Source organism: Ammospiza nelsoni, chromosome 14 (genome assembly GCF_027579445.1).
Source record: "Ammospiza nelsoni isolate bAmmNel1 chromosome 14, bAmmNel1.pri, whole genome shotgun sequence".
In the NCBI taxonomy this organism is placed as follows: Eukaryota; Metazoa; Chordata; class Aves; order Passeriformes; family Passerellidae; genus Ammospiza; species Ammospiza nelsoni.
In genome coordinates, this window is record NC_080646.1 from 17,367,414 (window position 1) to 17,382,964 (window position 15,551).

Sequence of the window (15,551 nt, forward strand, 5' to 3'; positions counted from 1 at the left end):
GGAAATCTCAAAGTCAGGATGAGGTGCATGGAACCAGAGATTTGGGAGATTTCAAATTCGGGATTTTGGAGACCCCAGATTCATTATGAGGTGCATGGAATGAGGGATTTTGCTGATTTCAGGATGAGATACAAGGAACCAGAGATTTTGGAGATCTCAAAGTCAGGATTTTGGAGATCTCAGATTCTGGATGAAGTGCACAGAACCAGGGATTTTGGGATCCTCAGATTTGGGATGAGATACACAGAACTGGGGATTTTGGAGATCTCAAATTCATGATTTTGGAGATCTCAGATTTGGGATGAGGTGCACAGAACCAGGGGTTCTGGATATCTGAAATTTAGGATGAGGTGCAGGGAACCAGGACTTTAGAGATCTCAGAGTCAAGATGTGATGCACAGAACCAGGGATTTTTGAGATCTCAAATTCGGGATTTTGGAGATCTAAAATTCAGCATTTTGGGGATCTCAGATTCAGGATGAGCTGCATGGAACCAGGCAGGAGGGCTGAGCCATCTCCTGTGGGGAGGACAAAAGGCAGCTGGAATTTGCCAGGTGGAGCCCAGGGTGCTAACCAGGGAAATCCTGGTTAATGATTTCCCCATTCTGTGCCGGGTAGAAAGCGCTGCTGGGCTCACGGGGTGTCACAGTTTGACACGGGAGGAATTTAGGGAATTAACCTAAATTAACATCAAATTAAAGGTTAATTTAAGGGTAAAAATCTCAAAAAAAAAATCTCAAATTTTTCTCAAAAATTTCAAATCTCAAATTAGAAAAAATCTCCAATTTTCAAATTCGAGCTTAAATTTTAAAAATCAAAAAAATCTTTTTTTTTTTGATTTTTCAAATCAAATAAAATCTCAAATTAGCGAACCAAAACCGCTATGCAGGGGAAACCCCAACATTTTGGGAGCCCTGGCACTGGAAGGGGACCCCCAAAATGAGGGTGGTTTGGGCCTTTCCTGGCTGCAGAGCACAGGAAGCTCCTCACCCTTTTGATTACAGGGAAAAGCTGCAACACCCAGACCTGGAGAGCTGAAAATGGAAAGGTGAGAGTTAAAATAACCCCAGACCTGCTATATTTAAACGATTCCATGTTTGGCTTTGATTGTTTTTTTGTTTTTTTTTTTCCCTGGCAGGCAAGGGAGGAGTTTGCACATATGTAAAGTTTGAGATAAGAAATGTTGATTTAGAAATGTTATGGAATAGGATGGATATTGTTGAGAGAGAAAAAGGTTTTAAAGGATAGTTTTATAAATAAGAATAGATTATTTTAAAGATTATTTTTACCTATATTTAACACCTATCCCCTATATTTTTACCTAGAGAAATGGAATTATGAAAGATGTAGTAGGATTTATGAGGGGTAGTTCTGGATGATTGGTTTTAAGGTATTTATAGTATGGTGTGGTAAAAAGTTGATTGCTGAAGAAAATATTTATAATGTTTTGTAATTAGGAAGTAGTTGGGTTTTGATTGTGATGGTGTGAATTATAACATCTGTAGTTTTTTACTTTTTTTATGAGATTGAAAATAAATAAAAGTTTTTAAAACAGAGGGATGGAACACAGGGAATTCCATCCCAGGGTCACCCCACCCTCCCAATATCCCATCGATCCCTGCCCTCTGGCAGTGGGAGCCATTCCCTGTGTCCTGTCGCTGAAGGGTGAGACATAAAAACGTGTAAAACTCAGTGCCATTCTATCAGAAACCAGCCTATTTCCTGCTTAAAATACCTTACAAATGGTTCTCAGCCTATTAGCTTTCCACACAATGCTGCTAATACTCCTCACACCAATCACCTCTATTTTTACCTGGATTTTATCTATATGTTTACCTGTATTTAACACCAATCATCTCTATTTTTACCCATATTTTTATCTATATTTAACAAAAATCACCTATATTTTTGTCTATATTTTTACTTATATTACCTATATTTAACACCAATCACCTATATTTCTACTTATATTTTAACCTATATTTAAGACAAATCACCTATATTTTAGCTATATTTTTACCTATACTTAACACCAATCACCTATATTTTCTACTTATATTTAACATAATCACCTATATTTCTACTTATATTTTAACCTATACTTAACACAAATCATCTGTAATTTTACCTATATTTTAACCTATATTTAAAACAAATCACCTATATTTCGACCTATATTATCACCTATATTTAACACAAATCACCCATATTTGACTTATATTATTTACCTATATTTAACACAAATCACTTCTATTTTTACCTATATTTTTACTGATATTATTAACTATATTTAACACCAATCACCTATATTCCTATTTATATTTTAACCTATATTTAACACCAATCACATATAATTTTACATATATTTTTACCTCTATTTAACACAATCACTCTTATTATTACCTATATTTTTACCTATATTTACCTATATTTTAACACCAATCACATATAATTTTACATATATTTTATCTGTATTTTTACCTGTATTTAACACAAATCACCTCTATTTTAACTTATATCTTTACCTATATTTTGCCTATATTTTAACCTATATTTTACACAAATAATCTCTTTTTTAACCTATATGTAACACTAATCCCCTCTGTTTCTCCTCCACGTGTTCCTGCTCCAATCCATCTTTCCAGCTGAATTCTCCAGAATTTCTGCTCTTTTTGCAAGGCCATCTTTCCCAGCTTGTTCCTGGTTTTTGGTTCCATCTCTCTCAGCAATGTCAGCCCGGGCTGTTCCCTGCTCCTCGGGGAGGGCTGTGCCCTTTCCCAGAGGCTTTTCCAGGATGAAAAGCTCCTCTGTGCTGGGAGGAGTGAAGGGATGAGGAACCAGCTGTGCTCCAGAGCCCTTCCCTCCCCCAGGCATGGAAAATGAGGCTTTTCCCTTCTGCTTTCCTCCTGCTTCCTCCCCACATCCTCCCCCGCAGCTCTGCTGCCACCAGCGCCCCACATCCAGCAAGGACAGCAGGAAGAAGGCAAAAAAGTGGATTTTTGTTGGATTTAACCCTTTTCTGACCCAGAGATGGGGCAGCTGAGAGATGTTTGAAAAACTTTTATTCCATTTTCAGTGCCATGAGAAGGGTGAGACAATACAGATGTTATAATTCACACCATCACAATCAGAAACCAACTATTTCCTAATTACATTATGAGCATTTCTTGGCATATCAGCTTTTATCACACCATGCTGTAAATGCTTAAAAGCCAATAATCTAAAATGCATCTTTCATAGTTCTGTTTCTCCAAAGTATCTGGTCTTACTTGCAACTTTGAAACTTGTTTCTAGTTCCATTTCTCTCTCAACCATGTCTGTCCTATTCCATGGCATTTCTCAGTCAGCATTTATCTCAAGGTTTGCATACAGATATGTGAGCCTTCTGTCAGGCTGTGAGAATTTTCTATAAATCCATTTTTCCCCCCACAGATTGAGGAAATATGAGATCTTCTCCCTCAAAGACATCAGCCTTGGTGCTCTGTCATCCCCCCTCAGCCCCTGGAGCCAGGCTGGAGGGCAGCAGGAGCATCCACCTGGCAAAATTCCTGGCAAAAAATTCTACCAGAACAGCAGGAAGGAAGGAGCCAGAGGTTCCTGCTCCAGTCCCAAAGCACGTGCAGGGTTTTGATCTCCCAGGGAATGAATTCAGCTCAGAGCAGCCCAGCTATCTGTAGATATCAGCCAGGTATTTTGTTATCAGAGAAGAGCCACCAGGCTTCTCTTTGGCCCAGCAAAGATCGCTTCCAGCGTGGCTTTCATCCCTTCAGGGTTTGGGAAAAAAGAGCTGTTAATCTCTAAAAGGTTTTTTTGAGGTCTTTTCTTCAATGAACTACAAACCCCACCAGGCTACAACAAACAAACTCCTTTGGGGGGCAGCAGAGCAGGGGCAGCCAGGCAGGACAAACACCTGGCAGTGCCCACAGGGTCACCATGTCCCCAGTGACGTGGGGACACCACGGCCCAGCCATGTGGGAGTTCAAGAGAGCTGTCACGCCCAGGGCAGCCAGTGCCACCTAGTACAGGGTCAGGACAAAGGGCCTGGGCTGCTCCCCATGCGTGGGCACACCAAAGAGCTGACAGACCTGGAGGCTTCACCCTGCACTTTTATTCACCCTACCGTTACCTGAAATAGGCCGAACCCTAAAACAGAGCAGTCCGGAGCAGCTGTGGCTGCCCTGGCAGTGCCAAGGCCGGGCTGGCCAGGGCTGGGAGCACTCAGGACAGCGGGAGGTGGCTGTGCCCGGGCAGGATGGGGTTAAGGTCCCTCCCACCAGGGACTGAGGCTGAGGTGCATCCCAAGATCCTCTGGAGATCTGCTCCTGGCTGGGAGGTGCCACCAGCATCACACAGGGCCTGACAGAGCTCTCTGTGTGCTACCAGGGATTCCAGGGCACATCCTGCTGTGCATGGACACACGGACACACACAGGGACACACAAACACACTGCCCTGCACCCCACTGCCCCAGAGGCACACCCTGCTGCACACGGACACACAGACATACAGACACATGGACATACGGACACACTGCCCTGTCCCACACTGCACCCCACTGCCCCAAACACACATCCTGCTGCACATGGACAAATGGACACACTGCCCTGCACCCCACTGCCCCAGGCACATCCTGCTGCCAGGCTGCACACAGACACACGGACACAGGGACACACTGCCCTGTCCCACACTGCACCCCAGTGCTCCAGAGGCACATCCTGCTGCATATGGACAGACAGACAGACACAGTGCCCTGCATCCCACTGTTCCAGGGGCAGATCCCGCTGCACAGACACACGGACACAGGGACACACAGACATGTGGACACACTGCCCTGTTCCACACTGCATCCCACTGCCCCAGAGACACATCCTCCTGCACATGGATATATGGACACACAGACATGTGGATGTGGACACATAGATACACGGACGCACAGACACACGGACATATGAACACATGGACACACAGGCACACAGACACACAGACACACTGCCCTGCCCTGTGCCACACTGCATCCCAGTGCCCCTGAGGCACATCCTGCTGCCAGGCTGCACACAGACACGCGGACACAGACACATGGACACACTGCCCTGCCCTATCCTGCATCTCACTGCCCCAGAGGCACATCCTGCTGCACACAGACACAAGGACACACAGACACATGGACATGCAGACACACAGACACACTGCCCTATCCTGCATCCCAGGGCCCCAGAGGCACATCCTGCTGCCAGGCTGCATATGGACACATGAACACATAGACATGGATGTACAGACACACAGATATACAGACACATGGACACACAGACACAGGGACACACTGCTCTGTCCCATACTGCACCCCGCTGCTCCAGAGGCACATCCTGCTGCCAGGCTGCGCATGGACACACAGACACAGGGACACACAGACACACTGCCTTGCCCTGTCCCACATTGCATCCCACTGCCCCACAGGCACATCCTGCTGCCAGGCTGCACACGGACACATGAACACATAGACACGGATGTACAGACACACGGATATACAGACACACAGACACATGGACACGCTGCCCTGTCCCATACTGGCAGAGGCACATCCTGCTGCCAGGCTGCACACAGACACACAGACACAGGGACACACAGACACGTGCCCACAGCCTGGGCTCCTGTGAGTGTCCCTGCAGTGGGACACTGCCCCTCTCCCTGTCCATCCCAGTTTCCCTGCAAAGCTGAGTTTCCCTCTCCCACCAAACCCCGCAGTGTGAAAGGCTCTGCAAGCTGAGGGCTCCCAGCACCAGGGCCAGGCAGGCAGTGCTGCTCCAGCCCAGTTACCCCAGTGCTGGGAAAGGGCTGATCCCACAGGAAGGGAGCTGGGATGGAATAACCCCGTGCTGCTGCTCGTGGAGCAGCTGACTGAGCACACCACTCGCTTATTTTTGGAGCCCACCACGTGGCACACAGCACGGAGTTTTTTTCCAAGAAAAGCCCTTCCCAAAGCGGCTTCTCCACCTCAGCAGCATCCTCCTCCTCCTTCTCATTCCTCCTTCCTCTGAGGCAGCTGCCAGCACGGAAGGAAGAATGGGAAAAACACGTTCACTCTCCTGTGAAAATGTAAAAAGTTTGATAAAGGACAGTAGGAAACAAGGACCACAGAGCAAAGGTTATTGAGGCATCAGCCAAGAGCCCCGTTATCTTGGGAGATACCTCTTAAATACCTTTAATTACATCAGCCTGCAACTTTTTTAATGTTCACAGAGAGTGTTTTTCACATCCACTCACCATCAGCTGGCTGCTCCCAGGGCAGGGACCCACCTGCGGATGGGCCTTGGTGCCCTTGGGAACACAGGGACAGCAGGGCAGCTCTCCATGGAAACACAGAGCCTCTTTAACCTTTTGTCTTGGTTTGAAGAGACAGATGTCTGCTGAGGAAGGCAGGAGGCTCCCTTGAAATGGAAAATGTAAACTCCTTCGGAATTATTGTAAGTTTGAAATTAAGAGGCTCTCAGGCAAAGATATGGGAGCAGGAATAACAGTTCTTCACTAGGGAAAAAATAAAAGTGCAGTAATACAAACCAACACTGCCAGAGTCAGAACAGGAGCTGACACCCTCTGTGTGTCAGGGAGGTGTCCCAGCCCCATCCCATGGGGGCTCAGCCCTCCTGCAGTGCCAGCTGTGGCTCTGCTGCAGCAGGGATCCTGCACAAGGGGGGAGTTTTCCTCTGCAGCTCCAGGGCTGCTGCAGATGGGCCTGGGCTCCCTCTGGCAATGCAGGGCAGCAGAAAGCTGCTCCTCTGGCAATGCAGGGGGCAAAGGCTGCTGGGGTGTCCCAAACCTCAGATTGGATCCAGGTAGGAATGCTTGGCTCCTCCCCTGGGCAGAGCATCTCCCCATGGGATGATGGAATTTGATCAGCCATGCAGGGACACCCACTGGCCCATTAAGAGACAATAATTAATAATTAATGACCCATTAACAGAAGAGATCTCCTGGAGGGAGGATGGGTTGTGGAAGAGATAAAGAAAACCCCCAATGAACAGAGGGTAACTACCCCACCTGTAACAGATGTCAATAGAACACACACCCCAGGCACATCTGGCATTTTCCAAGCAGGGCAGCTCTCCCTGGAAGTGTTTCCAGAGCCTTTTTTAACCTTTACACTCTGCTTGTTTGCTCAGAGCCTAGAGAAGGGCAAGTGACAGCAAAGCCTGGTGCATAACCTCTGCACCCAGCACCAATGGGGTTTTCCCAAAGTTTGGAAGTCATTCCCATGATCTCAGTATTATAAATAACAAATATCAGTATTAGATTTTGTATTTATCTATTAGCTTTTGCAAGTTATTATTGATCACAAAAATCCTGATATAGTACAATTTGTAATTACTGCTGTTGACAGGGTATAATCTGTCCGTTTATGTGTGCACTGAATAGCTTTTATAAATAGTAGTTTAATATCTAATATTTTAGAATGTAGCATAATAAAGGCTGTAAAATGTTAAAATGCTTTTTCATGTAATGGTGTAAAATAATTAGATGATTTCCCACATTTGGGGACTATCTTATCTGAAAAACAAGATAACTGAAACAGAAACCACAACACTGAAAAAAGGAAGAGTTTGTTGACTTTTGTAATCAGGGAGTGAAAATACAACAGGATGGAGCCACAAGAAGAAATAAAATATATTGGTTTATGTTGGCATGAGGACAAGTCAAAGGTTAAAACCAACCAAAACATCTAAACTCAAAGAAATGTTTGCATATGTAAAAACACTTATGAATATGCATGTACCCCCTGTAATTTAACAATATATAGAGAACATGGTTTAAGTTAACCGTGTACTTTTGGAAAGGAGTCATGCACCCCAGTGCTGCATTCTATCCCTTTTATCCCTTAATAAACTTCTAAAAATTCTAAAAAGTGAACTTTGTTTTTCACATCAGGGAGCAGCAGTGAGTGCTGGAGCCCTGGATGGGGACAGAAGGTGAAGCTGCTCCTGCACAGCCCCAGCTCCACACCCACCATGGCTTTGGAGAGGCAAAGCTGCTCCAGGAATGAGATTTCCAGCCCTGCTGCCACTGTCCAGCATCTCACAACCCTCAGGGATGAGATTTCCACTCTCCAGCCTCTCACAACCCTCAGGGATGAGATTTCCAGCCCTGCTGCCACTGTCCAGCCTCTCACAATCCGCGGGGATGAGATTTCCAGCCCTGCTGCCACTGTCCAGCCTTTCCCAGCCCTGCCTCTCCCTCCTGTTGAGGCCAGCGCTGCTTTTCTTCCCTCCAGGCCCAGCCTTTCCCTCCAGGCTCCCTGTCACAGACAATCCTTTGCTCTACTTTAGCATTTCCTTCCCCAATTTATCAGTCTTATGTTGAAAGATGTAGCTGGGGTGTGTTTTCTATTATTCTATTATTATCTGTTAGGTGTGGGGCAGTTCTCTTCTGTTCATTGGGCAGTTTTCCTTATCTCTTTCACAACCAACTCTCCCTCCAGGAGATCTCTTCCTTTCATGGGCCATTAATTATGAATTCTCTTCTGTTCATGGGCCAGTGGTGTCCCTGCATGGCTGATCCAATTCCATCATCCCATGGGGAGATGCTCTGCCCAGGGGAGGAGCCAAGCATTCCTACCTGGATCCAATCTGAGGTTTGGGACACCCCAGCAGCCTTTGCCCCCTGCATTGCCAGAGGAGCAGCTTTCTGCTGCCCTGCATTGCCAGAGGGAGCCCAGGCCCATCTGCAGCAGCCCTGGAGCTGCAGAGGAAAACTCCCCCCTTGTGCAGGATCCCTGCTGCAGCAGAGCCACAGCTGGCACTGCAGGAGGGCTGAGCCCCCATGGGATGGGGCTGGGACACCTCCCTGACACACAGGGGACAGGGCCTGTTCTGACTCTGGCAGGATTGGTTTGTATTACTGCACTTTAATTTAATTTTATTTTTTCCCTAGTGAAGAACTGTTATTCCTGCTCCCATATCTTTGCCTGAGAGCCCCTTAATTTCAAACTTACAATAATTCCAAAGGAGTTTACATTTTCCATTTCAAGGGAGCCTCCTGCCTTCCTCAGCAGACACCTGTCTTTTCAAACCAGGACAATAATTTTTTCCACAAAATTTATTATTTTTCCCCCTAGTTCTGCTTTCTAAAAGCTCATGGGAAGGTTTCAGCTTTTCCACTGAGGCTGTTTCATTCCTGCACTTGTGCTTCCCTAAGAGTGTAACTCAAACAATTTTAATTGTACATTATTTTCTCTCTGAATTGCCCCCAAGGATAATTTATCTTCTCTTATTGTAGCTGGAGGGAGTACAATCTTATCTTTCAGCTCCAGCAAGGCTGACAATTTCCTATCTTCTGATGCTTCTGCTCTTCACTATGTCGGGGCTTTGTTAGAGAGTTGATTAAAGCAAAATTGCTTTTTTTTTGCTGCAATTTTGCTGCAATCTAACCTAGAAATGCCCAAAGAATCACAGTCATCTTTCACAATGCTCCTGTGTTCCCTGCTATAAAAGTCTCTCCTGCCCAGGCTGGAGAATTCAGCACCAGCTGTAATGTTTGCCATCAATTAAAGCTCACCTCCTGTCACTGCTCTGAGCTTTAGGAGGTGAAAGAGTTGGGATATTCAGCCCAGTCTGGTCACTCACTCTTGTTCATTTTCTCCTGCTGATAAAAAAAATTCTCCTCCTAAATTGCTTTTCTTTTACTGAGTGCATCCAGCTCTTCCCAATCCTCTGCACTGCAATTTCCTCAGCTTGTTTCTCTGGAGCCTGAAGGCCAAACATTGTCCCCAGTGCACACTAAAATCCCCAATTCTCCTAATTTCACCCATTTCCAGCCCTCAGTGGGGCACAGAACTGTGGAATACCCTGAGTTGGAAGGACCAGCAATCCCAGCTGCTGGCCCTGCACAGGACATCCCAAAATGTGGCACCTAACCCTAACTCTGACTCCACTTTTGGGGGGTTCTAACAATGATTTTGGGCTGGCCTAGGTGACTTTGGGGTTTTGGTAACCCCCAGCCAGTGGGAGACGGTTTTAGGATGTGGGTTGTGCATCACACCTCAATCTTGGGACAGTTTGCACCCCACCTGTGTCCTTGCAGATCCCAAAATGATGAAAATGGCCGTTTCCTGGGCTGGAAGCACAAATAAGGCCGGGTTCAGCACATTCCAGCCCAAACCAAGAGCTCCTCGGGGCTGGGCTTGCACGGAGCAATAGGAGAGGGTGGGTGGTGGGTGGGGGTCCCAGGTAAAGCTGCTCCAGGCATTAAAATCCATCAGTGCCCCCCTGGCTGGGCCCTGCTCCTTCTCATGGCTGGGGTTTATTTTGGGTGTCACCCTCGCGAGGGAGGAGGGAGCCTCAGGTTTCATTAAATCACTTTTATTGCATCACTGGCTGAAGTGAATGTGCCCCAGGGCAGCAGAGAACGCTGATCAGAGCGAGCCATTAGGGTCAGCACCACCCCTGGCTAATGCAGGGCTAGGAAAATTATATTTATCATTTCCAAGGCCAGCTGATAGCGCTCATTAGGATTTAGCTGCTGAGGGACGAGCTGCAGGGGTAGGGAAAATAAATATCCCCCACAAGAGATGTGAGAAGCAGCACGGTGCTGCTGCTGCTGCCAGCTCGGCAGTGACGTCCTGGCTGTCCCCTCTGTCGCTGCCACACTGATCGCAGCTCATTGTCTTCATTTCATGTTAATCACTGCTCTTTAGGCTGATGGATTATCGGCCTTTCTGCCTGGCTGCCTGCGCCCTGCGGCGGCTGGGGCGCTCAGCTGCCATTACTGCACCCATGCCATCGATGGCTGGGACACGGAGCTGCTCCCTGTCCCCAAACCGGCTCTGGGTACCCCACAATGACCCCTTGGGGACACACACCCTGTGGGACAGGAGCCAGGAGGGGATCCTGGTGCTCAGGGATGGCAATGACAACACAGCTCAGACATCAATGGCTGGGACACGGAGCTGCCCCAGCGCCCAAACCAGCCCTGGGCACCCCACAGTGACACCTGAGGGACACACATCGTGTGGGACAGGAGCAAGGAGGGGATCCTGGTGCCCTGAGCACCCCAGAGTGACACCTGAGGGACAGACACCGTGTAGGACGAGAAAGGAGGGAATCTTGGTGCTCTGTGATGGCCATTACAGCACAGCTCCCAGGGAGCTGTCTTGTGCAGCATGTGGGGACTCCTGGCTGCTCTCCTTCCTTGCCAGCCACTGCATTTTCCCTTCCCTTCCCTTCCCTTCCCTTCCCTTCCCTTCCCTTCCCTTCCCTTCCCTTCCCTTCCCTTCCCTTCCCTTCCCTTCCCTTCCCTTCCCTTCCCTTCCCTTCCCTTCCCTTCCCTTCCCTTCCCTTCCCTTCCCTTCCCTTCCCTTCCCTTCCCTTCCCTTCCCTTCCCTTCCGCTCCCCATGCCCAAAGTCACACCCAGGCCACTAAAACTCCACGGGAGCAGCCCGAGTGTCCCGTGGGGAACCCCTCAGGACACCCTGCAGCCACCACAAGAGCCCAAATCCCTGGTTTTTTTGGACAGTAGCCCAGCTGCAGGCCGTGCCCAGCCTGGCTGGAGCCAGCCCTGTGCTAATCCAGGGGTGCCACCTGCCGTCTGCTCCTGCCGGATCAGCCACATCCTGAAAATTCCTCCAGATGTTCCAAGTTTTCCCCCCCTCTGTGCTTTCCTAGAGACTCTCACTGGCACCCAGGAGCAAGCTGGGGTGTAGCAAAGCTGCCTGTGGCTGGGAGGAGCTGCTCCCAACAAAAGTTATCCCTTCCCTCAGGGTTACAATGAGGTCAGGGAACAGCTGAGTTGTTGGACCCCATTCCCTAAAAAACTGGGTGGAGAAAAACATTACAGTGTGGTTGAGCTGGGTGAACAATTTGCAATGGAGACAAATCATTTTGGGCTGGGTCACAGAGGAGGGAGAAGGGAAAGCAGTTTGATTTGTGTCCCTCTTGTTCCTTCCCTGCAAAAAATAAGGTCGGGCAAGCTCCAGCTTTCTGTCCTAACAGCTGATCTCAGCCCTGCTGAGATTCCTCCGTGTGTGCATTCCAAACCAGCCTGCCCCAAATCACCCGTTGTTTGTTTTGCAGGGAAAGCCATTTCTGCTGGGACGAAACACGGAGGAAAGCAGGCTCCAGTCTGACCACTGCCCAACAGAGCTGGGAGCACGGGAGCTGCCTGGGAATAACCCACGGGACTGGGAAATGGAAACTCAGCTTCCTGCTGAGGCAAAAAGAACATCTAGATTTTTTTATGACTACCTTGAGTTCGTTAATTTGTTTGTGCCATTCTTCTCATTTGTTTTGGTTTTTTGGAGTTTTTTTTGGAGCAGCTTTGCCTTTGACTCTTTTCCCTCAGAACACTTCACTGTGTGATTTTACAAGCTCTCCCTTCTCTCATTTCTCAGAGCACGCTGGTTTTGTTCAGTTTAATTTTTTCCTGGCTGTTCAGGATGAGAACTGAGGGGCTCACCTGTGAATGAGACCTCAGTTGAGCAGGAGGCTGTGAGCACGGGAGCAGGCTGGGAATAACCCACTGGATTGGGAAATGGAAACTCAGCATCCTGCTGAGGCAAAAAGAACATCTAGATTTTTTATGCCTACCTTGAATTGGTTAATTTGTTTGTTTATGCCATTCTTCTCATTTGTTTGGTTTTTTTGTTTGGTTTGGTTTTTTTTTTTTTTTGTTTTTTTTCTTTTTTTTTTGTTCTGTTTTGGTCTGGTTTTTTGGGCTTTTCTTTGGAGCAGCTTTGCCTTTGACTCTTTTCCCTCAGAGCACAGCACTGTGTGATTTTACAAGCTCTCCCTTCTCTCATTTTTCATAGCAGCTTTGTCTTTGACTCTTCTCCCTCAGAACACTTCACTGTGTGATTTTACAAGCTCTCCCTCCTCTCATTTCTCAGAGCACGTGGGTTTTGTTCACTTTAATTTTTTCCTGGCTGTTTAGGATGAGAACTGAAGGGCTCAACTGTGCAGCAGGGTGTGAATGAGGCCTCAGTGGAGCCTCACCTCGATGTTATCTCGCGGGGTTAATGTCGTTCTCCAGCTGCCATTGTGCCTCTGGGGAGATGAATAGCCATTAATCAGGTCGCAGTTACCTTTTGGGATCGCTATTTTCCTGGCAAGCGGCCCTGGGGGAGCATTATCTGATGTTATCCAGGGTTTCTCAGCCCTGAGAGCAGCTGCAAAAGACGAGTTTTGTGCTGGGCTCGTTTCGTGCTCTGCCCTGGCCCACAATACATTCAAAAGAAGGTGAGTCCATGTGAGGCAAAGCAAAGAAATTCTTCCCTGTGAGGGTGGGGAGGCTCTGGGATGGAATTCCCAGCTGTGGCTGATCCCTGGAAGTGTCCCAGGCCAGGTTTAACGGGGCTGGGAGCAGCTGGGACAGTGCAAAGGTCCAGGGGGTGGAATGAGATAATCCTTGAAATCCTTTCCACCCCAACCCACCCTGTGAAAGCTTTCAAGTGCCAAAAAACATCACTAAACACATGGAAATAACAGGGATCTCTCAAACACTCCCAGTTGCAAGAAGACAAGCTCCAAATTCCCTCACAAAATAAGGATGATGCCTGTTTGCTGCTCTCTCAGAACTGAAAACTCTCCTGAATTTCCTGCTGACTACAGGGCTTTTTTTGCTTCCTCTTTGCTTGTCTGGCTTCCAAGGTTTTCTGTCTTCCTCGTTCTGAAGGAATAAGCAGACAATAATCAGAATTGACCCCCCCCACCAGGTGAAAATATGGGAAATTGCAGGGATTGGGAAACTTTGCAGAAAACTGAGTTTTCTCTGGCATTCCTGAGGTCAGGAATCACCATTCCCACACCAGGCAAACTCATCACCCTGCTCAGGCTCCATCTGCTGGAATCCCAGGGCTTTCCTCACTACTGAGCCACAGTGGTGGATCTAGGGCTGGCAAATCCCTTTTTCCTGCAGAACTCCAGTTTTAAGAGGATTCCCTCATCCATAGAACAACAAGAGGGTTTTTTTCTGCCACAGTTGATATGGCTGGATACATGAATACTTTGTTATAAATTTTAGGGATTTCTAGGAACTCTGTGCTCCAAGAGACTTGAGATCAGACCCACGAGGACATCTCCTGGGCATGGGAACTTTCTCCTTTCTCCTCTGTTTTCTTGTGCTGTATGATCACAAATCCATAGCTCAGCTCCGTGCAGAGCCTTCATTCCCTGCCTGGGGAACAACCTCCAACGGACACCTTCCAGGGATGCTCCAGGTGACAGCAGAGCAAAACCAGAGAACACAAGTGACAGCTGAATTATGCAACTATGGAGAGAAACTCCGAGCTGGTGACAGAGGGGGGGGAAAAATTCCTCCTGCTAAGTTGGGCTCGGGCCTGTGGCAGTGTGAGTCACCCTGAGCTGCCATGGTTACGGAGCAAGGATTGCTGAGCAGATCCAGAGCCTGCTCCCAGCGCTCGCTCCTTCCAAACTTGGAAAACAGGCACTGGAGGTAAGGCCTAATACAGAGTGGGTGTCTGCAAGGAGCAGAGTTACAGAGAAATCCTGGGAAAACAGTGCAAAGAGCAGTGAGAGGGGCAGTGGTGTGTAAAACTGGATTTCTGGGTCTCTGTTCCCATTTTTGTCTGGTTTGCAAGGGCTGCTGTCGGGATTGTTCCACACAGAAGGGAAAAAAAGAGGATGTTTCCACGCCACGGTGAGAAAACGCAGAGTAGTGTCACACAGATGAATCAGCTGGCAGCAGCAGTGAGTCATGGAAATGCACCGTGGAAATTCTCCAGCACAGTGGAATCTCTGAGGCACATCAAACCTGGCATCCCTGGGGAGCCAGGGGCAGCCAGGATGACGTGGAGCACCAGCACATGGCCAAAATCTGCTGCTCCTCACGTGTGACCTCGCCCCTGCCATCCTCAGCCAAGGCCTGAAGTGCCCAGGCAGGGATTTCACAGGGTTTTCATGGAAAAGGTGTGCTTGATCCTTGCCTGTAGTGAGTCATAGCAGCAGCAAAAGGACGTGGTGGAGTGTGTTTGCTGATGATCAGCTGAGACTGACCTCGGCAGGATGAAGGAGGAGGCACACAAAGTCAAGATTTGGGTTGTCACCACCCATTATTTCCCAGCCCACCCCACTTAGGGCGCGCTGGTGACGCTGGGCTCTGCAGAAGGCTGAAAATCTCATCTGGAGAATTTTCTGCTGGTTTTTCTCCCAGCCTCCTTCTCTGCTGGTCTGTCCCACAATCTCCTACAAGCCTCATATCTCCCCACCATCAGCTGGGCTCACAGAACAAAGCAAAAGCAAGCAGCAAATCTGACCTGGCATCTGTGATTTATGACAGGAAAATAGAGAAAAGCCACCCAAAGCTCACCAACAGCCAGTTTCCAGCATGCCTGGCTTATCCAGTCATCCATGAGAGAGTTTTTGTACTCTTTGCCCACAACTCCACTGCTAACATGGAGCAAACACCTTTGCTTCACACGGCCTCGGTTTCCTACTTGAGCAAAAATGACATAGCCCTTGAAAAATCTTTTGTGTGGAAACACAGATGGATAGAATGGTGTTTAAATTGATATTGGTGTTTTGTGGGTGCATGGACCTTAAGCTGAACAA